This window comes from Salmo trutta, chromosome 26 (assembly GCF_901001165.1).
Source record: "Salmo trutta chromosome 26, fSalTru1.1, whole genome shotgun sequence".
In the NCBI taxonomy this organism is placed as follows: Eukaryota; Metazoa; Chordata; class Actinopteri; order Salmoniformes; family Salmonidae; genus Salmo; species Salmo trutta.
Genome location: NC_042982.1, coordinates 35667475 through 35693258, shown reverse-complemented (window position 1 = coordinate 35693258; position 25784 = coordinate 35667475). Strand labels below are relative to the sequence as shown.

Here is a 25784-nt window from a genome sequence, read left to right as displayed (position 1 = left end):
ATCTTCCTTTTATTATCCATTCATAGTGTGTTCTTGTCCTTAAACGCCTTTTTAAAATGTGTGTGATACTGCAACAAATTTCCCCCAAGGGGACAATAAAGGCAGTAAAGTAGAGTGTTCCGGCCCAGATTGACCTCATCAGCCATCTGCTCAGCCATCAGCCATCTGACCCCAGACTCATCCCAATGAATCATGTCATTGTCATCAGGAAGGGGTGTGTGTGTGTGTATTGACTGTCTCATCCGCCTGTGTGTATCAGGACTACAGTGGTCTGGCTGGTGTGTCAGGCTAACACTGTGGAGCTGGTGGAGGTGAGCAGAGACAGCCTGGATGAAGTATGGAGGTAGAATGACCATGAACCCTTTCCTGAGACACACATGCTCAGACTCATGGATGTCATTGGTATGCCACACAGACACACACAGACACACACACACACACAACCCTGCACTCTTTGACCAGTTAGTTTATTATGGTGGTGTTATTGCATTCTTTCACATGGCCTCCTATGTGTTTCTGACTGCGTGTTTATGTGTGTCAGGTGGTGCGCTGGGCAGGTACGGTGCGCTGGGCAGGTACGGTGCGCTGGGCAGGTACGGTGCGCTGGGCAGGTACGGTGCGCTGGGCAGGTACGGTGCGCTAGGCAGGTACGGTGCGCTGGGTAGGTACGGTGCGCTGGGCAGGTACGGTGCGCTGGGTAGGTACGGTGCGCTGGGTAGGTACGGTGCGCTGGGCAGGTACGGTGCGCTGGGCAGGTACGGTGCGCTGGGTAGGTACGGTGCGCTGGGCAGGTACGGTGCGCTGGGCAGGTACGGTGCGCTGGGCAGGTACGGTGCGCTGGGTAGGTACGGTGCGCTGGGCAGGTACGGTGCGCTGGGAAGGTACGGTGCGCTGGGCAGGTCAGGTACGGTGCGCTGGGTAGGTACGGTGCTCTGGGCAGGTACGGTGCGCTGGGCAGGTACGGTGCGCTGGGCAGGTACGGTGCGCTGGGTAGGTACGGTGCGCTGGGCAGGTACGGTGCGCTGGGCAGGTACGGTGCGCTGGGTAGGTACGGTGCGCTGGGCAGGTACGGTGCGCTGGGCAGGTACGGTGCGCTGGGCAGGTACGGTGCGCTGGGCAGGTACGGTGCGCTGGGCAGGTCAGGTACGGTGCGCTGGGCAGGTACGGTGCTCTGGGCAGGTACGGTGCGCTGGGCAGGTACGGTGCTCTGGGCAGGTACGGTGCGCTGGGCAGGTACGGTGCGCTGGGCAGGTACGGTGCGCTGGGTAGGTACGGTGCGCTGGGCAGGTACGGTGCGCTGGGCAGGTACGGTGCGCTGGGTAGGTACGGTGCGCTGGGCAGGTACGGTGCGCTGGGCAGGTACGGTGCGCTGGGTAGGTACGGTGCGCTGGGCAGGTACGGTGCGCTGGGCAGGTACGGTGCGCTGGGCAGGTCAGGTACGGTGCGCTGGGCAGGTACGGTGCGCTGGGCAGGTACGGTGCGCTGGGCAGGTCAGGTACGGTGCGCTGGGCAGGTACGGTGCTCTGGGCAGGTACGGTGCGCTGGGCAGGTACGGTGCGCTGGGTAGGTACGGTGCGCTGGGCAGGTACGGTGCGCTGGGCAGGTACGGTGCTCTGGGCAGGTACGGTGCGCTGGGCAGGTACGGTGCGCTGGGCAGGTACGGTGCGCTGGGTAGGTACGGTGCGCTGGGTAGGTACGGTGCGCTGGGCAGGTACGGTGCGCTGGGCAGGTCAGGTACGGTGCGCTGGGCAGGTACGGTGCGCTGGGCAGGTACGGTGCGCTGGGCAGGTCAGGTACGGTGCGCTGGGCAGGTACGGTGCTCTGGGCAGGTACGGTGCGCTGGGCAGGTCAGGTACGGTGCGCTGGGCAGGTACGGTGCTCTGGGCAGGTACGGTGCGCTGGGCAGGTCAGGTACGGTGCGCAAGAAGCTGATGGGTTTTAAACTTCTTATGGACCCGTTCCTGTCTGTGAGTGATAGCCTGAGAGTGGGTGTGGTCATCTGTGAGCAGTGGGTGTCTGCCTGTGAGTACCTGAGTGTACCGGTGTGGAAGAGATACACCCCTTAACCATGGAATGGAGAAAGCAGCGCCCCCGGGCCCTGCACAGCCTGGCTCAGAGAGTGGACAAGATACACCAGCTGTCAGTCATTCTCAGTGTCATTAACATCATTGTCACAAGTAAATGACTCTCTCTTTCTGAACTCCCTCTTTATAGATCCTTTTGGCTAAGTCACTACACCCCACTTCCCTTTTTTCTTATGTGAGGTGAGAATGTTCTTGATATTCTATCCTGTGGTTACTGATGACACTTTACCACATGAGTTAATGACGTATGTACACTGTCTATTCTATCCTGTGGTTACTGATGAAACTTTACCATATGAGTTAATGACGTGTGTACACTGTCTATTCTATCCTGTGGTTACTGATGAAACTTTACCATATGAGTTAATGACGTGTGTACACTGTCTATTCTATCCTGTGGTTACTGATGAAACTTTACCATCTGACTTAATCAAATCAAATCAAATCAACTGTTAGTCACATGTGCCGAATACAACCTGTGTAGACCTTACAGTGAAATGCTTACTTACGAGCCCTTAACCAACAATGCAGTTTTAAGAAGAAAAAAAATACAGCAGTAAAATAACAGTAGTGGGGCTATATACAGAGGGTACCAGTACAGAGTCAATGTGGAGGCTATATACAGAGGGTACCAGTACAGAGTCAATGTGGAGGCTATATACAGGGGGTACCAGTACAGAGTCAATGTGGAGGCTATATACAGGGGGACCGGTAAAGAGTCAATGTGGAGGCTATATACAGGATCTACCGGTACAGAGTCAATGTGGAGGCTATATACAGGGGTACTGGTAAAGAGTCAATGTGGAGGCTATATACAGGGGGTACCGGTAAAGAGTCAATGTGGAGGCTACATACAGGATCTACCAGTACAGAGTCAAAGTGGAGGCTATATACAGGGGGTACCTGTACAGAGTCAATGTGGAGGCTATATACAGGGGGTACTGGTACAGAGTCAATGTGGAGGCTACATACAGGATCTACCGGTACAGAGTCAATGTGGAGGCTATATACAGGGGGTACCGGTACAGAGTCAATGTGCTATATACAGAGGGTACCGGTACAGAATCAATGTGGAGGCTACATACAGGGTCTACCAGTACAGAGCCAAATTTATTCACCCACTGGGTCAACATATATATATATATATATATTTTTTTTTTATTTTTTATTTTTTTACATAGACACAGATGAAGATCTGGCTAGCCACTATATCTAACACCAGACACAGATGAAGACCTGGCTAGCCACTATAGCTAACACCAGACACAGATGAAGACCTGGCTAGCCACTATAGCTAACACCAGACACAGATGAAGACCTGGCTAGCCACTATAGCTAACACCAGACACAGATGAAGACCTGGCTAGCCACTATAGCTAACACCAGACACAGATGAAGACCTGGCTAGCCACTATAGCTAACACCAGACACAGATGAAGACCTGGCTAGCCACTATAGCTAACACCAGACACAGATGAAGACCTGGCTAGCCACTATAGCTAACACCAGACACAGATGAAGACCTGACTAGCCACTATAGCTAACACCAGACACAGATGAAGACCTGGCTAGCCACTATAGCTAACATCAAACACAGATGAAAGGGGAAACATATAAGTACCTTTGCCATAGATGAATAGGGTAAACTTTTAATTATATTTGCTGACACAACAGTCACATTTTGGCACCAGTAGAGTAGCTATCTAGCTGTATAAACCCCGCCCCTCTGTAAACACACCTTCTCCATCGTTGGTTACAAGGTGTTACTTATTTAAATTAGGTAAGAGAATATCATGTTACATTGGTGTATTAAAATGAGAGGTAAGGTGATCTTGTTCCCTTAATAATGAATCCAAGTGTTTGACATGAGGGGGACCAGTAACTTTGTGATCAAACTTTATCAATGTGGAAGAAATAATCATTTGTCATACTTTGGTCATACTTTAAACTGGTTTTCTTCAAATTTTCTAACATTTTCATGAAAAACATGATTTTGACTGCTCATGACCTCTAACATAACATTTCTACTACCACAGTTCTGTAACGTTGCCTTGTATTTGTATTTATTATGGATCCCAATTAGCTGCTGCCTTGGCAAAATTAAGGCAGTTTCTAAAATTTTAGAAACATTATAATACATTCACAGACCGTGTGCCCTCAGACCCTTACACCACCACTACCACATATCTACAATACAAAATCCATGTGTACGTGTGTGTATAGTGCGTATGCTATCGTGTGTGTGTGTGTGTGTATGCATGTGTCTTTGCCTATGTTTGTGTTGCTTCACAGTCCCAGCTGTTCCATAAGGTGGTTTTTAATCTGGTTTTGAAATCTAATTTTACTGCTTTCATGAGTTACTTGATGTGGAATATTGCTCCATGTAGTCATGGCTCTATTTAGTACTGTGCACCTTCCATAGTCTGTTCTGGACTTGGGGATTGTGAAGAGACCTCTTGTGGCATGTCTTGTGGGATATGCATGGGTGTCTGAGCTGTGCGCCAGTTGTTCAAACAGACAGCTCAGTGCTTTCAACATGTCAATACCTCTCATAAATACAAGCAGTGATGAAGTAAATCTCTCCTCCACTTTGAGCCTGGAGAGATTAACATGCATATTATTAATATTAGCTCTCTGAGTACATCCAAGGGCCAGCCGTGCTGCCCTGTTCTGAGCCAATTGTAATTTTCCTAAGCCCTTTTTTGTGGCACCTGACCACACGACTGAACAGTAGTCCAGGTGCGACAAAACTAGGGCCTGTAGGACCTGCCTTGTTGATAGTGTTGTTAAGAAGGTAGAAACTAGGGCCTGTAGGACCTGCCTTGTTGATAGTGCTGTTAAGAAGATAGAAACTAGGGCCTGTAGGACCTGCCTTGTTGATAGTGATGTTAAGAAGGTAGAAACTAGGGCCTGTAGGACCTGCCTTGTTGATAGTGCTGTTAAGAAGATAGAAACTAGGGCCTGTAGGACCTGCCTTGTTGATAGTGATGTTAAGAAGGTAGAAACTAGGGCCTGTAGGACCTGCCTTGTTGACAGTGCTGTCAAGAAGGTAGAGCAGCACCTTATCATGGACATACGTCTCCCCATCTTAGCTACTGTTGTATCAATATGTATTGACCATGACAGTTTACATTCCAGGGTTACTCCAAGCAGTTTAGTCACCTCAACTTGCTAATTTCCACATTATTTATTACAAGATTTAGTTGAGGTTTAGGGTTTAGTGAATGATTTGTATCAAATACAAGGCTTTTTGTTTTAGAAATATTTCGGACTAACTTATTCCTTGCCACCCACTCTGAAACTAACTGCAACTCTTTGTTAAGTGTTGTAGTCATTTCAGTCGCCGTAGTAGCTGACATGAATAGTGTTGAATCATCCGCATACATAGACACTCTGGCTTTCCTCATAGCCAGTGGCAATTCATTAGTAAAAATTGACAAAAGTAAAGGGCCTAGATAGCTGCCTTGGGGAATTCCTGATTGTACCTGGATTATGATGGAGGGGCTTCCATTAAAGAACACCCTGATCTGTTTCACCTGTCCTTGTTATTGTCTCCACCCCCTCCAGGTGTCACTTGTTTTCCCCAGTGTATTTATCCCTGTGTTTCCTGTCTTTCTGTGACAGTTGTGGCGGATGAATCAGAATTAGTTGGGTAACATAGATAATTAAGATGTTTTATTTGCATAATATGCTTATGTGAGATACTTGTCATTAGAATGTATCCCTTTGGATAATGAATGTTGGCAGTTGCACTTTTCCCTTAGCTGGGGCTCAGTCACTTGGGGCCCAGAGAGGGGAGAGGTCAGGCTTGCCTTTTACATGTCCCTGGTGCTATGCAGAATATCAGAAAGGGAAGAGGACAGGATGGAACATTGTCTTCATATGTGAATGTGTCTTTACCTATTCTTAAACCATGTGAAGTGATGGTGTGATTAATGGGGAACCAATTACTTGTCTCCACAATGTCTGTGCTCAAGTCACTCCCCTCAGTGAGCTTGTCCAGGAATGGGATCAAGAGAGGGTTTACTTGAGATGGGAGTATCTACAGTTGACAATTGACATATGCCATTGGATGAGTTGGTGTTTTTGTACTATGAAGTACCAGGAACGAGATTAGAACCTCGTCTTGGGGACCAAACTGAACGATAATTTATAGCGAATGTTATCTGGCTAAGGGATACTCCTTTCTCAAATATAAAGTCCCTTTGTGAACTGTTTCTAAGATCTGTGGTTCATCATGTAGGTTGTGAGGGGTGTATCTTGGCTATAAAATATCTTTGTACTTTTGTGTAGTTACTTTCAATGGTTCATTAGAGATAGCGCATCATTGAAAGTCAAGGGCTTTTGCAAAGCTCTTATTATTAAAGATGTAGTTTAAGTATAACTCTGACTGGTGTGTGAAGTTTGTAACTCTCCTCATTTGGTAATGCAGAAATTAGCCACCACACATTTCGTCTTGTATGTTTCCAAGTCAACCTGCATTTTTCCCATTCGCCTGCTTCTTGCATTCTCCTTTTTCAAGTCCTCCCGGTTTTGACCCTTGTCCGTTTCTGGACTTTGTACCCGCCTGCCTGACCATTCTGCCTGCCTTGACCATGACCATTCTGCCTGTCTGCCACTCTGTACCTCCTGGACTCTGATCTGGTTTTTACCTTTTTGCCTGTCCACGACCATTCTCTTGTCTACCCCGTTGAATTAATAAACATTGCAAGACTCCAACCATCTGCCTCCTGTGTCTGCATCTGGGTCTCGCCTTGTGCCTTGATACACCCTCTGTGTTCTGTTAGACAGGTAACTCTTTATCCACAATATAGGAAGGGGTGTAAAGCCATAACACAAGTTTGCCAGCAGCAGACTATGATCGATAATGTCAAAGGCCGCACTGAAGTCTAACAAAACAGCCCCCACAATCTTTTTATCATTAATTTCTCTCAGGCAATCCTCAGTCAAGTGCTGTGCTTGTTGATGACCTTAGTGTTGCTTTGATGTTTGTGTGATGTTCCATATATCCAGCCCCAGTTCTGTAATGTTGTCTGAGCGTTGCTGTGATGTTTGTGTGATGTTGTGTTGTGTAGATCCTGCCCCAGTTCCAGGCGGTTCCAGAACCTTCTGCTGAGGGCTTAGCAGGAGGAGGTCTGGACTCTCTGTCCTCCCTCAGGGCCAAGTAGGACAAACTAGAGCTGATGACGGAGAGCCACCAGCTGATGATCAAAGAGCAGGTACACACACAGAGTGCAAACGCACACTTTTGCATACACTCTTGCACAAACACACACACACACATAAACACAGATGCTTATTCCCTCATTCCCCCGTTTCTCTCTCTCCTCTAGGTGTAGATGATGCTCGCTGGGACCAGTAATGCTGAGAGTTGTATCCAGGCCTACAGGCTGGAGCTGGACAGGTTCAGGGCTCGTTGGGACCAGCTGAAGCCCAGAGACTAGATCATAGAGACGGGAGACCAAGCAGCCCTGCTGGCCTCTGTCCAAACCATCAGAGACAAGAGACAGGAGTTCCAGGAGCTGGAGGTCACACGCACACGCCTGCTGTAGGTTACACACACATACGCCAAGTCAACTGTAGTTTCAATCCTTCAGTTTTCTGTGTACTAATGACTGTTTTCACTTGAAGTTGGAGGCTCCAGACTTCTCCCTGGCAGAGGAGACCATCAGAGACATGGAGGAGTACAGCCAGATGTGTTCTCTGTATGAGAACTGGCAGGAGGACTTCTTTGAGAAGGCCAAGGAGGACTAGATCACATTCAGGTTAGGAGTTTGACATCAGAGAGGTGTCAGGAAAGGTTTAGTGGTTGAATAAACAATGTGCATGTGTGTTTTCAGGAGTAAGACCTACGTGTTTGAGGAGTTCCTGTTCGCGTGACAGGAAAGAATGAGGAAGCTTGAGCAGCACACCAGCATGTCTGTCAAACTACAGAGAGAAGTTGACAAGGTGAGGGGTAGAAAGAGAGAGAGAAAGGTGGAGGATAACCTCCTCTGTCTGCTAAGCAGGGATGTTAACATGTATTCTGTCTATCTGTGTGTATATCAATCACTCAATCACATTTATATATAACGCCCTTTTTACATCAGGAGATGTCACAAAGTACTTATACAGAGACCCAGCCTAAAACCCCAAACAGCAAACAATGAAGATGTAGGAGCACGGTGGCTAGTAAAAACTCCCTAGAAAGGATGGAACCTAGGAAGAAACCTAGAGAGGAACCAGGCTCTGAGGAGTAGCTGTTTTACCTAGTGTTACCGTGTGTGTGTCCAGGTGAGCCTGTGGGAGGTGCGTCTGTCTGATCTAGATGAGTACCTGGTCAGTCTGAATGCCATCCAGAGGCGCTAGGTCTACCTGGAGCCCGTCGTCGGACAGGGGCTCTGCCCAGGGAACAAGCCCGTTTCAAATGAATCGACGAGGACTTCAGGCACGCCTGTCCCTGTGTGTGGTTATATTTTTTCTGGTCCATGGTCCATGTTGCACTGTGTGTTTGTGTGTGTGTGTGTGTGTGTGTGTGTGTGTGTCAGTCATTCAGGTCCATTATGGCTGACATCCAGAGAGACAGCATGGTGACATCTCTGAGCTCTCGGGTCGGTGTCAGAAACTCCCCCATCACCATCTTAGACCAGCTCCAGCGCTGCCTGAAATCCCTCATCGAGCTTCTAGAGGTACCGAACAATCAACTACCAATCAGGAATCAGTAAATTAACACCAATAAATCTTTACCTAAATGGACAACTTTCACCTAGATTCAGCTGGTCAGTCTATGTAATGGAAAGAGCAGGTGTTCATAATGTTTTGTACACTCAGTGTAGAAGTGTATGTCTCTATCCCTTATAGGAGAAGCATTCTGTATTGCTGTGGTTTTACCTGCTGGAGATTCTGGGCCAGGCCACAAACGCCACTGTCATACTGTCACACCTCAAGAAGCTGTTTGTTGATACACACACACACACAAACACACAAACTCTGTCACGATCGTCGTAAGAACTGGACCAAGGCGCAGCGTACGTAGCGTTTCACATCTTTATTATAAAGTGAAACTTAAGCAAAATACAAAACAATAAACGAACAAACGAAACATGACGTTCTGGAGTGCTCACAGGCAACTACACAAAAACAAAACAAGATCCCACAAAACACAGTGTGGAAATGGCTGCTTAAATATGATCCCCAATCAGAGACAACAATAAACAGCTGCCTCTGATTGGGAACCATACCAGGCCAACATAGAAATAGAACAACCTAGATTACCCACCCTAGTCACACCCCGACCAAATCAACATAGAGAATAAAAGGCTCTCTATGGTCAGGGCGTGACAGTACCCCCCCCCCCCCCCAAAGGTGCGGACTCCGGCCGCAAAACCTGACTCAATAGGGGAGGTTCCGGGTGGGCATCTAGCGTTGGTGGCGGATCTGGTGCAGGTCGTAACCCCCGCCCAGACCCCGGATCCGGCCATGGCGCCGGGCTGAACGTCGTGCCTGGACTGGGCACCGGCACAGAAGAGGGCTCCGGCCATAGAGCTGGGTTGGACGCTGTGCCTGGACTGGGCATCGGTGCAGAGGAAGGCTCTGGCCATGGAGCTGGGTTGAACGCCGCGCCCGGACTGGGCACCAGCGCAGAGGAAGGCTCCGGCCTTGGAGCGGGACTGGACGCCGTGCCTAGACATCGGTGCAGAGGAAGGCTCCTGCCATGGAGCGGGACTGGATGCCGTGCCTGGACTGGGCACCGGCGCAGAGGAAGGCTCCGGCCTTGGAGCTGGACTGGACGCCGTGTCTGGACTGGGCACCGGCGCAAAGGAGGGCTCCGGCCTGTGGACCATCGTAGAAGATTCCGGACTGGGGACCATCGCCGGAAGCTCTGGACTGGGGACCGTCGCCGGAAGCTCTGGACTGTTGATGCGCACTGGAAGCCTAGTGTGTAGAGCCGGTACAGGTGGCACCGGACTGGTGACACGCACTTCAGGGCGAATGCAGGGAGCAGGCACAGGACATGCCGGACTAGAGAGGCGCACTGGAGGCCTGATGCGTGGGACCGGCACAGGTTGCACCGGACTGGTGACACGCTCTTCAGGGCGAGTGCGAGGAGCAGGCACAGGACATGCCGGACTGGGGGGGCGCACTGGAGGCCTGATGCGTGGGACCGGCACAGGTTGCACCGGACTGGTGACACGCTCTTCAGGGAGCTGGCACAGGATGTACTGGGCTGTGGAGGTGCACTGGAGACTTGGTGCGTAGAGCCGGCACAAATTGTACCAGAACGATGACACATTTCGCAAAGGCGAGTGCGGGGAGCTGGCACAGGACGTACTGGGCTGTGAAGGTGTACTGGAGACTTGGTGCGTAGAGCCAGCACACATGGTACCAGACAAATGATACGCTCCTCAAGGCGAGTGCGGAGAGCTGGCACAGGACGTACTTGGCTGTGGAGGCATACTGGAGACCTGGTGCGTGGAGCTGGAACAGTTTTTACCAGACTGCTAGCACGCTCCTCAGGACGAATACGGAGAGCTGACTCAGGTGGCATCAAACAGATAACACGCTCCTCAGGGCGAATGTCTTGCATCATAAACCAACACAACAACTCTCTCATTTCTCTCTCCTCCAATTTCTCCATCAACTCACTGACGGTCTCTGACTCTCCGTTCACTCTCCTCCAATTTCTCCCTCTTCTCCCAGATTGGCTCTGGTTCACTCCTCGGCTCCACCCCGTGTGCCCCCCCCCCCCCCCCCCTTTGTGGTCTGCTTCCAAGGAAGGCTTTCGTGTCCCTCCATGATTTCCTCCCATGTCCAGGATATCTTATCCTCCTGGGCACGCTGCTTGGTCCTGTTGTGGTGGGATCTTTTGTCACGATCGTCGTAAGAACTGGACCAAGGCGCAGCGTACGTAGCGTTCCACATTTTTATTATAAAGTGAAACTTCAGCAAATACAAAACAATAAACGAACAAACGAAACGTGACGTTCTGGAGTGCTCACAGGCAACTACACAAAAACAAAACAAGATCCCACAAAACACAGTGTGGAAATGGCTGCCTAAATATGATCCCCAATCAGAGACAACAATAAACAGCTACCTCTGATTGGGAACCATACCAGGCCAACATAGAAATAGAACAACCTAGATTACCCACCCTAGTCACACCCCGACCTAACCAACATAGAGAATAAAAGGCTCTCTATGGTCAGGGCGTGACACACACACACACACACACACACACACACACACATGCGCGCACACACACACACATGCGCACACCCAAATCCCATTGTCATACAGTAACAAATATAGAAGCTGTTCTATGGTGAAACTGATGCGTCTGTAATGACAGTGAATATACTGTAACTGTGTTCTCTGTAGGCACCAACATTGTGGACTTGCGTTCTCTAGAGGGAGAGGTGATTCCCCCTCAGGAACCTCATTCACATCTCCAACAGCATAAAGGTAGGGGGGTGGAGGAGTCACTGGGCAGGAGTAGAAGGTATTGGGGTGGAGGGGTTTAGGGGCAGGAGTAGAAGTAGAAGGTAGGGGGGTGGAGGGGTCAAGGGGCAGGAGTAGAAGGTATTGGGGTGGAGGGGTTTAGGGGCAGGAGTAGAAGTAGAAGGTAGGGGGGTGGAGGGGTCAAGGGGCAGGAGTAGAAGGTATTGGGGTGGAGGGGTTTAGGGGCAGGAGTAGAAGTAGAAGGTAGGGGGGTGGAGGGGTCAAGGGGCAGGAGTAGAAGGTATGGGGTGAAGGGGTCAAGGGGCAGTAGTAGAAGGTAGGGGGGTGGAGGGGTCAAAGGGCAGGAGTAGAAGGTGGAGGGGTGGAGGGTTAAGGGGCAGGAGTAGAAGGTAGGGGGGTGGAGGGGTCAAATGGCAGGAGTAGAAGGTAGGGGGTGGAGGGGTGGAGGGGTCAAGGGGCAGGAGCAGAAGGTAGGGGATACTGTAGCGTGTAACTCAATCACACAACTTGATTATATAGCTCCTTCATAATGTGTGTGTGTGTGTGTGTGTTCCAGGTATGGCTGGGGGAGTCTGTTGAGATGAAGGAAACTGAAGCAGCTGCTATATGAGTGTGTGTCTGCCAGGAGGAAAGGATAGGTGGACCCGTCCCGCTACCCATCTCAGGTATGATTTATTACTCACTTATGCTGTGTCTTATTCTGTTTCTCCTATATGACTCCTGCCTGACTCATGTATCTCCTGGTGTAGATCCTGTGTAACTCCTATCTGACTCCTAATCGACTCCTGATTGACTCCTGTCTGACTCCTGATTGACTCCTGTCTGAATCCTGATTGACTGCTGTCTGACTCCTGATTGACTCCTGATTGACTCCTGTCTGACTCCTGATTGACTCCTGTCTGACTTCTGATTGACTGCTGTCTGACTCCTGATTGACTGCTGTCTGACTCCTGATTGACTCCTGTCTGACTCCTGATTGACTCCTGTCTGAATCCTGATTGACTGCTGTCTGACTCCTGATTGACTCCTGTCTGACTTCTGATTGACTGCTGTCTGACTCCTGATTGACTGCTGTCTGACTCCTGATTGACTCCTGATTGACTGCTGTCTGACTTCTGATTGACTGCTGTCTGACTCCTGATTGACTGCTGTCTGACTCCTGATTGACTCCTGTCTGACTCCTGTCTGACTCCTGATTGACTCCTGTCTGACTCCTGATTGACTGCTGTCTGACTCCTGATTGACTGCTGTCTGACTCCTGATTGACTGCTGTCTGACTCATGATTGACTCCTGTCTGAATCCTGATTGACTGTCTGACTCCTGATTGACTCCTGTCTGACTCCTGATTGACCTCTGTCTGACTCCTGATTGACCCCTGTCTGACTTCTGTGTCTCTGGAAGTAGATCCTGCGCGGAGCAGATCCAGTTCACTGAGGAGGCGGAGCTATTTACTCAGCTAGAACACCACACCTCCATAGACACCAGCTCTGAGGAGATGGGAAACACAGGTTTGTGTGTGTGTTGTGTGTGTGTGTGTGTGTGTGTGTGTGTGTGTGTGGTTGCGTGTTGTTAAAGTAGCTCATAGCATGCCTTAGCCCTATCTGTTGTTAATTATGCTACTGTAATCACAAACTGCTGTTTTATTTACCAAGTGTCAAGTCAGATCACCAGTAAATGTGTCTCTCCCCAGCTCCCCATGCTAAAGAGGTCAGATCACCAGTAAATGTGTCTCTCCCCAGCTCCCCATGCTAAAGAGGTCAGATAACCAGTAAATGTCTCTCTCCCCAGCTTCCCATGCTAAAGAGGTCAGATAGCCAGTAAATGTGTCTCTCCCCAGCTCCTCATGCTAAAGAGGTCAGACCGGCTGGGGAGGAGAAGCTCTCCGACTGAGGGAGAGGCCACGGTGATGTGGGGACCGGCTGGGGAGGAGAAGCTCTCCGACTGAGGGAGAGGCCACGGTGATGTGGGGGGACTGGCTGGGGAGGAGAAGCTCTCCGACTGAGGGAGAGGCCACGGTGATGTGGGGGGACCGGCTGGGGAGGAGAAGCTCTCTGACTGAGGGAGAGGCCACGGTGATGTGGGGGGACCGGCTGGGGAGGAGAAGCTCTCCGACTGAGGGAGAGGCCATGGTGATGTGGGGACCGGCTGGGGAGGAGAAGCTCTCCGACTGAGGGAGAGGCCACGGTGATGTGGGGACCGGCTAGGGAGGAGAAGCTCTCCGACTGAGGGAGAGGCCACGGGGATGTGGGGACCGGCTGGGGAGGAGAAGCTCTCCGACTGAGGGAGAGGCGACGGTGATAGGCCTAAGCATTAGATACAGTCCTGGGGGAGACATGACTAGGGCCAGATCTAAAAGGATCTTCTCAATACCGTAACGGTATTATCAACAACCACATCTGAGCTGCAACAAGTCTGGGCCTACATAGCTCTGATCAGAATCGTTGAACTCTATGGGTAAAAGGGAGACATTTTGAGACATAGGGTCTGTGTTTGTGGTTTGCTTCTCCCTTATCCTCTGGACGGGCTCCGTCCCGTATGCGAAAAATCCTATCCATATTAGCATAACGAAATTTTATATATATTTTTTTCAAAGATAGGACTATGTTATATCGTTTTATAGATACACCTCCCATGAATCGAACCATGTTGTCCGATTTCAAAAAGGCTTTACAGCAAAAGCAAAACATTAGATTATGTTAGAGGAGTATATCGTAAAAGTAGCAACATAGCCATTTTCCGACCAACCACATGCATCACAAATAACCCAAAAACAGCTAAATGCAGCACTAACCTTTGACAATCTTCATCAGATGACACTCCGAGGACATTATGTAACACAATACATGCATTCTTTTGTTCGATAAAGTTCATATTTATATATAAAAACAGCATTTTACATCGGTGCGTGACGTTGACTAACTATTTTCCCTCAAATGCATCCGGTGAAACAGCGCTACAATTTATTAAATTACTATTCGAAAAAAATTTTCAAATGTAATATTGTCATTCTAAGATTTATAGATGAATATCTCTTGAAAGCACCTGTAATGCCAGATTTAAAAATAACTTTACTGGGTAATCACACTTTGCGATAAAAGGGGATGCGATACTCAGAAAAATAGGCTACCGTTACAGGTCAGCACCATCTTGGAACAATCGCATATCAAATCTACTCTTGTATACTATTGTCAATAATCCCTTACCTTTGATTATCTTCATCAGAAGGCACTTCCAGAAATCCCAGGTCCACAACAAATGTATTTTCGTTCGAAAAAGTTAATCCTTGATGTTCCAATAGCTATTTCTTGTTAGCGCGTTCTGAAGGCTGCTCCAAAAGTTCCGTCGTGCGCGGGACTCCTCTTTCAACAAAATGCTTTTTTTTTATTTAGGTTCATTCAAACATGTCAAACGTTGTATAACATAAATCTTTAGGGCCTTTTTCAACCAGAGCTCCAATAACATTCAAGGGGGACGATTGCATTGTCTTTCAAAACGTTTCGAAAGGGGAGGGTAGCCAGGGGCGCCGGCGTCATAATGATGATGGCCCTCCTCATGTGACCACGTTCCACAGACTCTCATTGTGTCAGTTTTCACAGTAGAAGGCTCAAACCACTTTGTAAAGACTGGGGACATCTAGTGGAAGCAATAGGAAGTGCTCAATGAACCATTGCTCACGGTGTGATTTATAGGCAAAGTGATGAAGTTGAGTCCGCAATTCAGAATACCACTTCCTGTTACGATCTGTCTCTGGGTTTTGACTGCCATATGAGTTCTGTTATACTCACAGACACCATTCAAACAGTTTTAGAAACTTTAGGGTGTTTTCTATCCACAAGTATTAATTATATGCATATCCTAGCTTCTGAGTTTGAGTAGGAGGCCGTTTAAAATGGGCACGAATTTTTTTCAAAAATCGCTGTAGCGCCCCCTATCCTAGGCGACCGTCAAGAGGATTTATAGAGTCAAGTGTGTTGAAGCTGAAGCTGACCTTGAACATCGTCCATAACATCAGTGTGGTGAAGCAGATGTGTGAGACTTGGGTGAGCAGCCCTGATGCCTGGGCTTGGAGGAAACGGCTCTGTTTCTACGTCAGCAACGACAAACGCTGCTCCATACAAATGGTTGACGCTCACTTCAGCTACACATACGAGTAGCAGGTACCAAAACCTCTACACAGATACACTTCTGACTGGAGGAAACACCTCATCTACACACATACACGTCGAAATGACAGTTCTACACACTTCAGGACCAGGCAACAGTTCATCTACAATGCTATACAGTACTGCACCATTGGGGGGCGATGTTCACCCAGAGATAAGGACCCCTCTCTGAATGACTCAATTAGCCCTGCAACACTGTGTGTGCTGCAGTCTCTCTGCAAAATCTGCCTCAACACACTGTCATCCTCTCTCTCTCTCTCTCTCTCTCTCTCTCTCTCTCTCTCTCTCTCTCTCTCTCTCCCTGTCACTCTCTCCATCCCTCCATCCTCTCCCCTATCTCTCCCTGTGTAATGCGGCTAAGCTGGTCCACACCCTCATGACTGATCAGTGTTATCTGACCCAGGTCATGATGATGGGTTTGGGAGGAAACCCCTATGGCCCTGCTGGCTTCGACATAAATAAATTATGCATAAAGTAATAAAATATAGATAAATAAATAAAGGGTAAATAAATAAAGGATGGGTAAATAAAGAATAGATAAATAAATAAAGGGTAAATAAATAAAGGATGGATAAATAAAGAATAGATAAATAAATAAAGGGTAAATAAATAAAGGATGGATAAATAAAGAATAGATAAATAAATAAAGGGTAAATAAATAAAGGATGGGTAAATAAAGAATAGATAAATAAATAAAGGGTAAATAAATAAAGGATGGATAAATAAAGAATAGATAAATAAATAAAGGGTAAATAAATAAAGGATGGATAAATAAAGAATAGATAAATAAATAAAGGGTAAATAAATAAAGGATGGATAAATAAAGAATAGATAAATAAATAAAGGGTAAATAAATAAAGAATAGATAAATAAATAAAGGGTAAATAAATAAAGAATAGATAAATAAATAAAGGGTAAATAAATAAAGGATGGGTAAATAAAGAATAGATAAATAAATAAAGGGTAAATAAATAAAGGATGGATAAATAAAGAATAGATAAATAAATAAAGGGTAAATAAATAAAGGATGGATAAATAAAGAATAGATAAATAAATAAAGGGTAAATAAATAAAGAATAGATAAATAAATAAAGGGTAAATAAATAAAGGGTAAATAAATAAAGGATGGGTAAATAAATAATAGATAAATAAATAAAGGGTAAATAAATAAAGAATAGATAAACAAATAAAGGATACATAATAAGGGATGGATAACTAAATAAATACATTAATTAATAAAGGATAGATAAATAAATAAAGGATGAATAAATAAAGTAAATAAATAAATAATAGATAAATAAATAAAGGATAGATAAATGAAAAAAGGATGAATAAATAAAGTAAATAAATAAAGGATACATAAATAAATAAAGTAAATGAATGAATAAATGGTGTGTTGAAGTGTATAGATGTGAAGTCTATGGGACATATCTTTGTGGGGTTGTTGACGTGTGGGGCTTGGGGCTGCTTTGATGAGTTCAACCGCCTGGAGGAGGCTGTGCTGTCTAGAGTGTCCATGCAGATACAAGCCATCCAGAACTCCCTGAAGAAGCACAGGACCAGCTGTGAACACACACACACACACACACACACACACACACACACACACACACACACACACACTTGCTTGCACGCAGACTGGTATATTAAACTTGCTGCCTTTTCTCTATGTCTGTCTCTGTCTCTCTCTCTCTCTCTTTCTCCCTCTGTCTCTATCTCTTCCGCCCGCCCTCCTCTGTCTGTCTGTCTCTCTCTCTCTCTTTCTCCCTCTGTCTCTATCTCTTCCGCCCGCCCTCGTCTGTCTGTCTGTCTGTCTGTCTGTCTGTCTGTCTGTCTGTCTGTCTGTCTGTCTGTCTGTCTGTCTGTCTGTCTGTCTGTCTGTCTGTCTGTCTGTCTGTCTCTCCCGCCCGCTGCCCTCTCTGTCTCTCTGTCTCGCTGTCTCTCTGTCTCTCTCTCCCGCCCGCTGCCCTCTGTCTGTCTCTCTGTCTCTCTCTCTCCCGCCCGCCCGCCTCTGTCTCTCTGTCTCTCTCTCCCGCCCGCTGCCCTCTGTCTGTCTCTCTGTCTCTCTCTCTCCCGCCCGCCCGCCTCTGTCTCTCTGTCTCTCTGTCTCTCCCGCCCGCTGCCCTCTGTCTGTCTGTCTGTCTCTCTGTCTGTCTCTGTCTGTCTGTCTGTCTCTCTCTCTCCCGCCCGCCCTCCTCTGTCTCTCTGTCTCTCTCTCTCCCGCCCGCCCTCCTCTGTCTCTCTGTCTCTCCCGCCCGCCCTCCTCTGTCTCTCTGTCTCTCTGTCTCTCTCTCTCCCGCCCGCCCTCCTCTGTCTCTCTCTCTCTCCCGCCCACTGCCCTCTGTCTGTCTCTCTGTCTCTCTGTCTCTCTGTCTCTCTCTCCCGCCCGCTCTCCTCTGTCTCTCTGTCTCTCCTGCCCTCTGTCTGTCTGTCTCTCTCTCTCCCGCTGCCCTCTGTCTGTCTCTCTGTCTCTCTGTCTCTCTGTCTCTCTCTCTCCCGCCCGCCCTCCTCTGTCTCTCTGTCTCTCTCTCCCGCCCGCCCTCCTCTGTCTCTCTCTCCCGCCCGCCCTCCTCTGTCTCTCTGTCTCTCTGTCTCTCTCTCTCTCCCGCCCGCCCTCCTCTGTCTCTCTGTCTCTCTGTCTCTCTCTCCCGCCCGCCCTCCTCTGTCTCTCTCTCCCGCCCGCCCTCTTCTGTCTCTCTCTCTCTCCCGCCCGCTGCCCTCTGTCTGTCTCTCTGTCTCTGTCTCTCTGTCTCTCCCGCCCGCTGCCCTCTGTCTGTCTCTCTGTTTCTCTCTCTCCCGCCCCCTCCTCTGTCTCTCTGTCTCTCTGTCTCTCTGTCTCTCCCGCCCGCTGCCCTCTGTCTGTCTCTCTGTCTCTCTCTCCCGCCCGCCCTCCTCTGTCTCTCTGTCTCTCTCTCCCGCCCGCCCGCCCTCCTCTACAAAAGTGAAATAAACAATACAAATGAACAGTAAACATTACACTCACAGAAGTTCCAAAAGAATAAAGACATTACAAATGTAATATTATGTATATATACACTGTTGTAACGATGTGCAAATGGTTGAAGTACAAAAGGGAAAATAAATAAGCATAAATATGGGTTGTATTTACAATGGTGTTTGTTCTTCACTGGTTGCCCTTTTCTTGTGGCAACAGGTCACAAATCTTGCTGTTGTGATGGCACACTGAGGTATTTCATCCAAAAGATATGGGATTTTATCAAAATCGGGTTTGTTTTCAAATTATTTGTAGATCTGTGTAATCTGAGGGAGAAATGTGTCTCTAATATGGTCATACATTTGCCAGGAATTAGCAGTTTCCACCTCATTTTGTGGGCAGTGTGCACATAGCCTTTCTTCTCTTGAGAGCCAGGTCTGCCGGCGGTGGCCTTTCTCAATAGCAAGGCTATGTTCACTGGGTCTGTACATAGTCAAAGCTTTCCTTGAGTGGTCAGGTATTCTGCCACTGTGTACTCTCTGTTTAGGGCCAAATAGCATTCTAGTTTGCTCAGTTTTTTTGTTAATTCTTTCCAATGTGTCAAGTAATTATCTTTTTGTTTTCTCGTGATTTGGTTGGGTCTAATTGTGCTGCTGTCCTGGGGCTCTGTGGGGTCTGTTTGTATACCAGCCGGGTTCAACATTATAAACACCCCCGAGTTAGGGTTAACCTGACAGGCAGTGAGGAGGGAGGAAATAGAGAAAGAGAGAGAGAAAGAGAGAGACAGAGAGACACACTGACAGTCTCTATCTGTCTGTCTCTGTCTCTCCCGCCCGCCCTCTCTCTCTCTCTCTCTCTCTCTTTCTCTTTCTCTCTCTGTTTCTCTGTCTCTTTGTCTCTCTTTCTCTATCACCTCCCTCTCTATCACCAATTTTGAACCCGGCTGGTAAGGGTTATGGAGGGAGACAGCAGCTGCCTGACAACTTGAAGCAGCTGGTCATGTCCCGAACAGACATCGAGCTCATCACTGAGGTCATCCTCTACTCAGATGGCTTCAAAGACGAAGAGATACTGCGACGCAAGATGGTCACCATCTTCAACCTCGCCAGGTGTGTGTTTCTTTGTGTTATTTTTTTCTTATTTTAAAAGGAAATTGCAACATTTTGACAGCTAAGCCCCTTTGCGACTTACCTAGAGTCAGATTAACTCATGGATAACATTTGTATGTCTGTGTGCAGTAAACGTTCTTCAAACTGCACGCAGAGACAAATGGTATGCATGAGTCCATCTGACTAGAAAAGAGGCTTGATTACTAAAATCTCCCACTATCCCTTTAATATGTCTCTATCTGTTTGTAGGGAGATGTGTTGTGCCACATTTTGTTACCATACAGCCTTATTCTAAAATTGATTAAATCGTTTTTTCCCCCTCATCAATCTACACACAATACCCCTTAATTACAAAGCAAAAACAGGTTTTTGAAATTTTTGCAAATTTATAAAATAAAAACAAACTGAAATATCACATTTACATAAGTATTCAGACCCTTTACACAGTAATTTGTTTTTGCACCTTTGGCAGTGATTACAGCCTCAAGTTTTCTTGGGTATGACGCTACATGCTTGGCACACCTGTATTTGGGGAGTTTCTACCATTCTTCTCTGCAGATTCTCTCAAGCTCTGTCAAATTGGATGGGGAGTGTCGCTGCACAGCTATTTTCAGATCTCTGATGTTCGATCGGGTTCAAGTCTGGGCTCCGACTGGGCCACTCAAGGACATTCAGAGACTTGTCCCGAAACAACTCCTGCATTGTCTTGGCTGTGTGCTTAGGGTTGTTGTCCTGTTGGAAGGTGGACCTTCCCCCCAGTCTGAGGTCCTGAGCACTTTGGAGCAGGTTTTCATCAAGGATCTCTCAGTACTTTGCTCCGTTCATCTTTCCCTTGATCCTGACTAGTCTCCCAGTCACTGCCGCTGAAAAACATCCCCACAGCATGATGCTGCCAACACCATGCTTCACCGAACGGATGGCGCCAGGTTTCCTCCAGACGTGACTGCCAGGTTTCCTCCAGTCTGGCCACTCTGCCATAAAGGCCTGATTGGTGGAGTGCTGCAGAGATGATTGTCCTTCTGGGAGGCTCTCCCATCTTCACAGAGGAACACTGGACCTCTGTCAGAGTGACCATTGGGTTCCTGGTCACCTCCCTGACCAAGGCCCTTCTCCCCCGATTGCTCAGTTTGGCCTGGATGCCAGCTCCAGGAAGAATCTTGGTGTTTCCAATGTTCTTCCATTTAAGAATGATGGTGGCCACTGTGTTCTTGGGGATCTTCAATGCTGCAGACATTTTTTGGTACCCTTCCCCAGATCTGTGCCTCGACATAATCCTGTCTCGGAGCTCTATGGACCTTACAGTGGGGGAAAAAAGTATTTGATCCCCTGCTGATTTTGTACATTTGCCCACTGACAAAGAAATGATCAGTCTATAATTTTAATGGTAGGTTTATTTGAATAGTGAGAGACAGAATAACAACAAAGAAATCCAGAAAAACACATGTCAAAAATGTTATAAATTGATTTGCATTTTAATGAGGGAAATAAGTATTTGACCCCCTCTCAATCAGAAAGATTTCTGGCTCCCTGGTGTCTTTTATTCAGGTAACGAGCTGAGATTAGAAGCACACTCTTAAAGGGAGTGCTCCTAAACGCAGCTTGTTACCTGTATAAAAGACACCTGTCCACAGAAGCAATCAATCAATCAGATTCCAAACTCTCCACCATGGCCAAGACCAAAGAGCTCTCCAAGGATGTCAGGGACAAGATTGTAGACCTACACAAGGCTGGAATGGGCTACAAGACCATCGCCAAGCAGCTTGGTGAGAAGGTGACAACATTTGGTGCGATTATTCGCAAATGGAAGAAACACAAAAGAACTGTCAATCTCCCTCGGCCTGGGGCTCCATGCAAGATCTCACCACGTGGGGTTGCAATGATCATGAGAACGGTGAGGAATCAGCCCAGAACTACATGGGAGGATCTTGTCAATGATCTCAAGGCAGCTGGGACCATAGTCACCAAGAAAACAATTGGTAACACACTACGCCGTGAAGGACTGAAATCCTGCAGCGCCCGCAAGGTCCCCCTGCTCAAGAAAGCACATATACATGCCCATCTGAAGTTTACCAATAAATATCTTTATGATTCAGAGGACAACTGGTGAAAGTGTTGTGGTCAGATGAGACCAAAATGGAGCTCTTTGGCATCAACTCAACTCGCCGTGTTTGAAGGTGGAGGAATGCTGCCTATGACCCCAAGAACACCATCTCCACCGTCAAACATGGCGGTGGAAACATTATGCTTTCGGGGTGTTTTTCTGCTAAGGGGACAGGACAACTTCACCGCATCAAAGGGACGACGGACGGGGCCATGTACCGTCAAATCTTGGGTTATAACCTTCCCTCAGCCAGGGCATTGAAAATGGGTCGTGGATGGGTATTCCAGCATGACAATGACCCAAAACACACGGCCAAGGCAACAAAGGAGTGGCTCAAGAAGAAGCACATTAAGGTCCTGGAGTGGCCTAGCCAGTCTCCAGACCTTAATTCCATAGAAAATCTGTGGAGGGAGCTAAAGGTTCGAGTTGCCAAACGTCAGCCTCGAAACCGTAATGACTTGGAGAAGATCTGCAAAGAGGAGTGGGACAAAATCCCTCCTGAGATGTGTGCAAACCTGGTGGCCAACTACAAGAAACGTCTGACCTCTGTGATTGCGAACAATGGTTTTGCAACCAAGTACTAAGTCATGTTTTGCAGAGGGGTCAAATACTTATTTCCCTCATTAAAATGCAAATCATTTTATAACATTTTTGACATGCGTTTTTCTGGATTTTTTTGTTGTTATTCTGTCTCTCACTGTTCATATAAACCTACCATTAAAATTATAGACTGATCATTTCTTTGTAAGTGGGCAAATGTACAAAATCAGCAGGGGATCAAATACTTTTTTCCCCCACTGTATATAGACAGGTGTTTCTTTCCAAATAATGTCCAATCAATTTAATTGACCACAAGTGGACTCCCATCAAGTTGTAGAAATATCTCAATTTTGAGTCTCATAGCAAATGGTCTGAATACCTATGTAAATAAGATTTTTTTATTTTTTTATTATAAATTTGCAAAAATGTCTAAAATCCTGTTTTCACTTTCACTTTGTCATAATGGGGTATTGTGTTTTTGTTTTAAATTAATCATTTTTAGAATAAGGCTGTAACAAAATGTAGAAAAGGTCAAGGGGTCTGAATACTTTCCGAATGCACTGTATGTATCTATGTCTTAGCGTGTAACATGTATGGACTGTGTGTAGGGAGCTGTTGACTGCCCAGCAGCACTATGGCTGGTGACAGAGGGCTCTTAAGACAGTGCTGAGAGGCTGTGGCAGTCTGCTGCAGTAGCGGAGGAGGAGTGAGGCCAAGAACAAGAGTAAGACGCCCTAAACTGACACTTGCTCCCCACTCCAACAACACATCCCTAATAGCCAAATACCCCCCTAAACTTTCATCTGTGGGCTCTCTCGCCTCTCTCTGTCCTTTTCCTCAAACAATGGTCTTAGTTGAGTTGTTTTCTTCCCCTCTTCCCTCTTTGCCTCTTCCTCTCTCCCCCCTCTCTCTGACCTCTCCTTGCCTCCCCCTTGATGCCTGGTTGTCCATATCTCTCTGATCCCCGGTTGATCTCTCTGTTTCCTTCTACACCGCTCTCTCTCTCGCTCTCTCTCTCGCTCTCTCTCTCTCTCTCTCTCGTTCCCTCGTTTATTATATTTGTCAGACAGCACGTTTGTCCCTGGGGCTTGCGCTGTTTGCTCCATCTATTGTCAGGTCAAATGTTCCAGTGAAAAACCAGCTCTGCTTCTGTGCCTCTAGTGCCAGCAGCTTTAGAGAGGAGAACAAAGGTATTGATGAACTCTAAATCATGACACGGGTCATAATTAGCACATGTATAAAGCTGCTGATGTAGCTAGTAGAGACACAGTGTATCAGAATAACAAAGAAACAAGTTAACTTTTATACAAATTAACTCCTCTCTCCCCTATACCCCCTCTCTATCTATGTGTCCTCCAGTCAAGGAGGGGGGTCTGGGGGTGCAGGCATTGAGGTTGAACACCATGTCCAAGCTGACAGTTGCAGACAGCAGCAGGTTTGATGCCCTTGTCCAAGACGGGGTCCCTGGGGTGGGCTTCACTGACGTGGAGGACAATACCCTCAGCAATGCCCTGCAGGCCGTCTACGAGGAGGCACGCCTCAAATTCATACCCAGTCAGGTTGGGGACAATAGCCGTGTGTGTGTTTGTGACCGTGTGTTTGTGGGACACTCCCCATAGATGAGGAAAACTCTGGTCTGGAGTTGTATTAGCTATTTAGTCGAGAGTATAGATGAAAGGATGGATGGATGAAGGGATGGAGGGAGGGAGGGAGGGGAGTGGTGGTTGTAGGTCCCAGGAGGGCAGGTAAATCTACAGTCTCTGTAGTGATGAGGACACAGATGTGAGTGTGTTGGTCAAGTCGTGGCTGAAGGGTCAGCCTGATGAGTGTCGCAGTAACCTGGAGAACTGGATGAGAGACTACTTCCACAGAGGCCTGGCCTCGGTGCTTAAACATACTGATACTGCCCTCTACTGGTTGTAATCAATAGCATTAACTGGATTTATGTAGCCAAGTGACGTTTTACCGCAAATATACTCTAGCCTATCAGAGTTTTACCCCAAACATACTCTAGCCAAATGGAGTTTTACCCCAAATATACTCTAGCCAAGTGGAGTTTTACTGCAAATATACTCTAGCCAATCAGAGTTTTACCCCAAATATACTCTAGCCAATCAGAGTTTTACCCGAAATATGCTGTAGTGGATTGAATATCTTGTGTTCATAACTGTTACTCTTCTGACTCTCTCTCCCTTGCTGTCTCTCTTCTCTCCCTTGCTCTCTCTCTCTCTCTCTCTCTCTCTCTCAATGTCAGAATGACTTTGTGGTGTAGACCAGTCTGGTCGGGACAGTGTCAGTTTGTGATAAATCTCATAAGAGGGCTGGGCGGGAACCTCGAATCATGACAGGACTTCACCAAGGAGGTGAGACGAGGTGGTCAATCCATCCATTTATCTATCCATTCATCCGTTCATCCGTCAATCCCTCCATTTATCTATCCATCCATTTATTCATTCATTCATTCATTCATCCATCCGTTAATCCATGTAATAAGGGTCGTCTAAAGGAGACCAAAATGTGGCGTGTGAAGTGCTCATATTACTTTTGATGAAAACACTTAGCAAAAATAACAAAAACCACCAACAGTCCCGTCAGGTACAAACAACAAAACGGAAAGCAACCACCCACAACCCCAAAGGAAAAACAAGCTGCCTAAGTATGGCTTCCAATCAGAGACAACGAAAGACACCTGCCTCTGATTGGAAACCATACCCGGCCGAACATGAAAACCAACACATAGAAAATGACAACTAGAACCAACCCACATAGAAACAGAAAACCCAAAATACATACAAAACAAACCACCCTGCCACGCCCTGACCATACTACTATGGCAAATTACCTCTTTCACTGGTCAGGACGTAACAATCCATCCATTTATATATCCATCCATCCATATGGTCATCCATCCATCCATTCATTTATCCATTTATTTATTTATTCATTCATCCATCCATCATCCATTTATTTATATATCCATCCATTCATTTATATATCCATCCATCCATTTATATATCCATCCATCCATCCATCCATTTATATATCCATCCATCCATTTATATATCCATCCATCCATTTATATATATATCCATCCATCCATTTATATATCCATCCATCCATCCATCCATTTATATATCCATCCATCCATTTATATATCCATCCATCCATCCATCATCCATCCATTTATATATCCATCCATCTGTTCATCCATTCATCCATCCATTTATACATCCATCCATCCATCATCCAGTTATTTATATATCCATCCATCCATCCATTTATATATCCATCCATGAATTTATCCATCCATCCATTTATCCATTCATTCATCCATTTATATATCCATCCATCCATTTATATATCCATCCATGAATTTATCCATCCATCCATTTATCCATTCATTCATCCAT

At 47.0% G+C, this 25784-nt stretch overlaps 1 pseudogene; it reads left to right on the top strand.

Annotated features, from left to right (window-relative positions):
- The first annotated feature begins 2068 nt into the window (after nucleotides 1–2068).
- The window catches only part of LOC115163901 (cytoplasmic dynein 2 heavy chain 1-like), a 127467-nt pseudogene continuing 103751 nt past the window's right edge, over nucleotides 2069–25784 (top strand).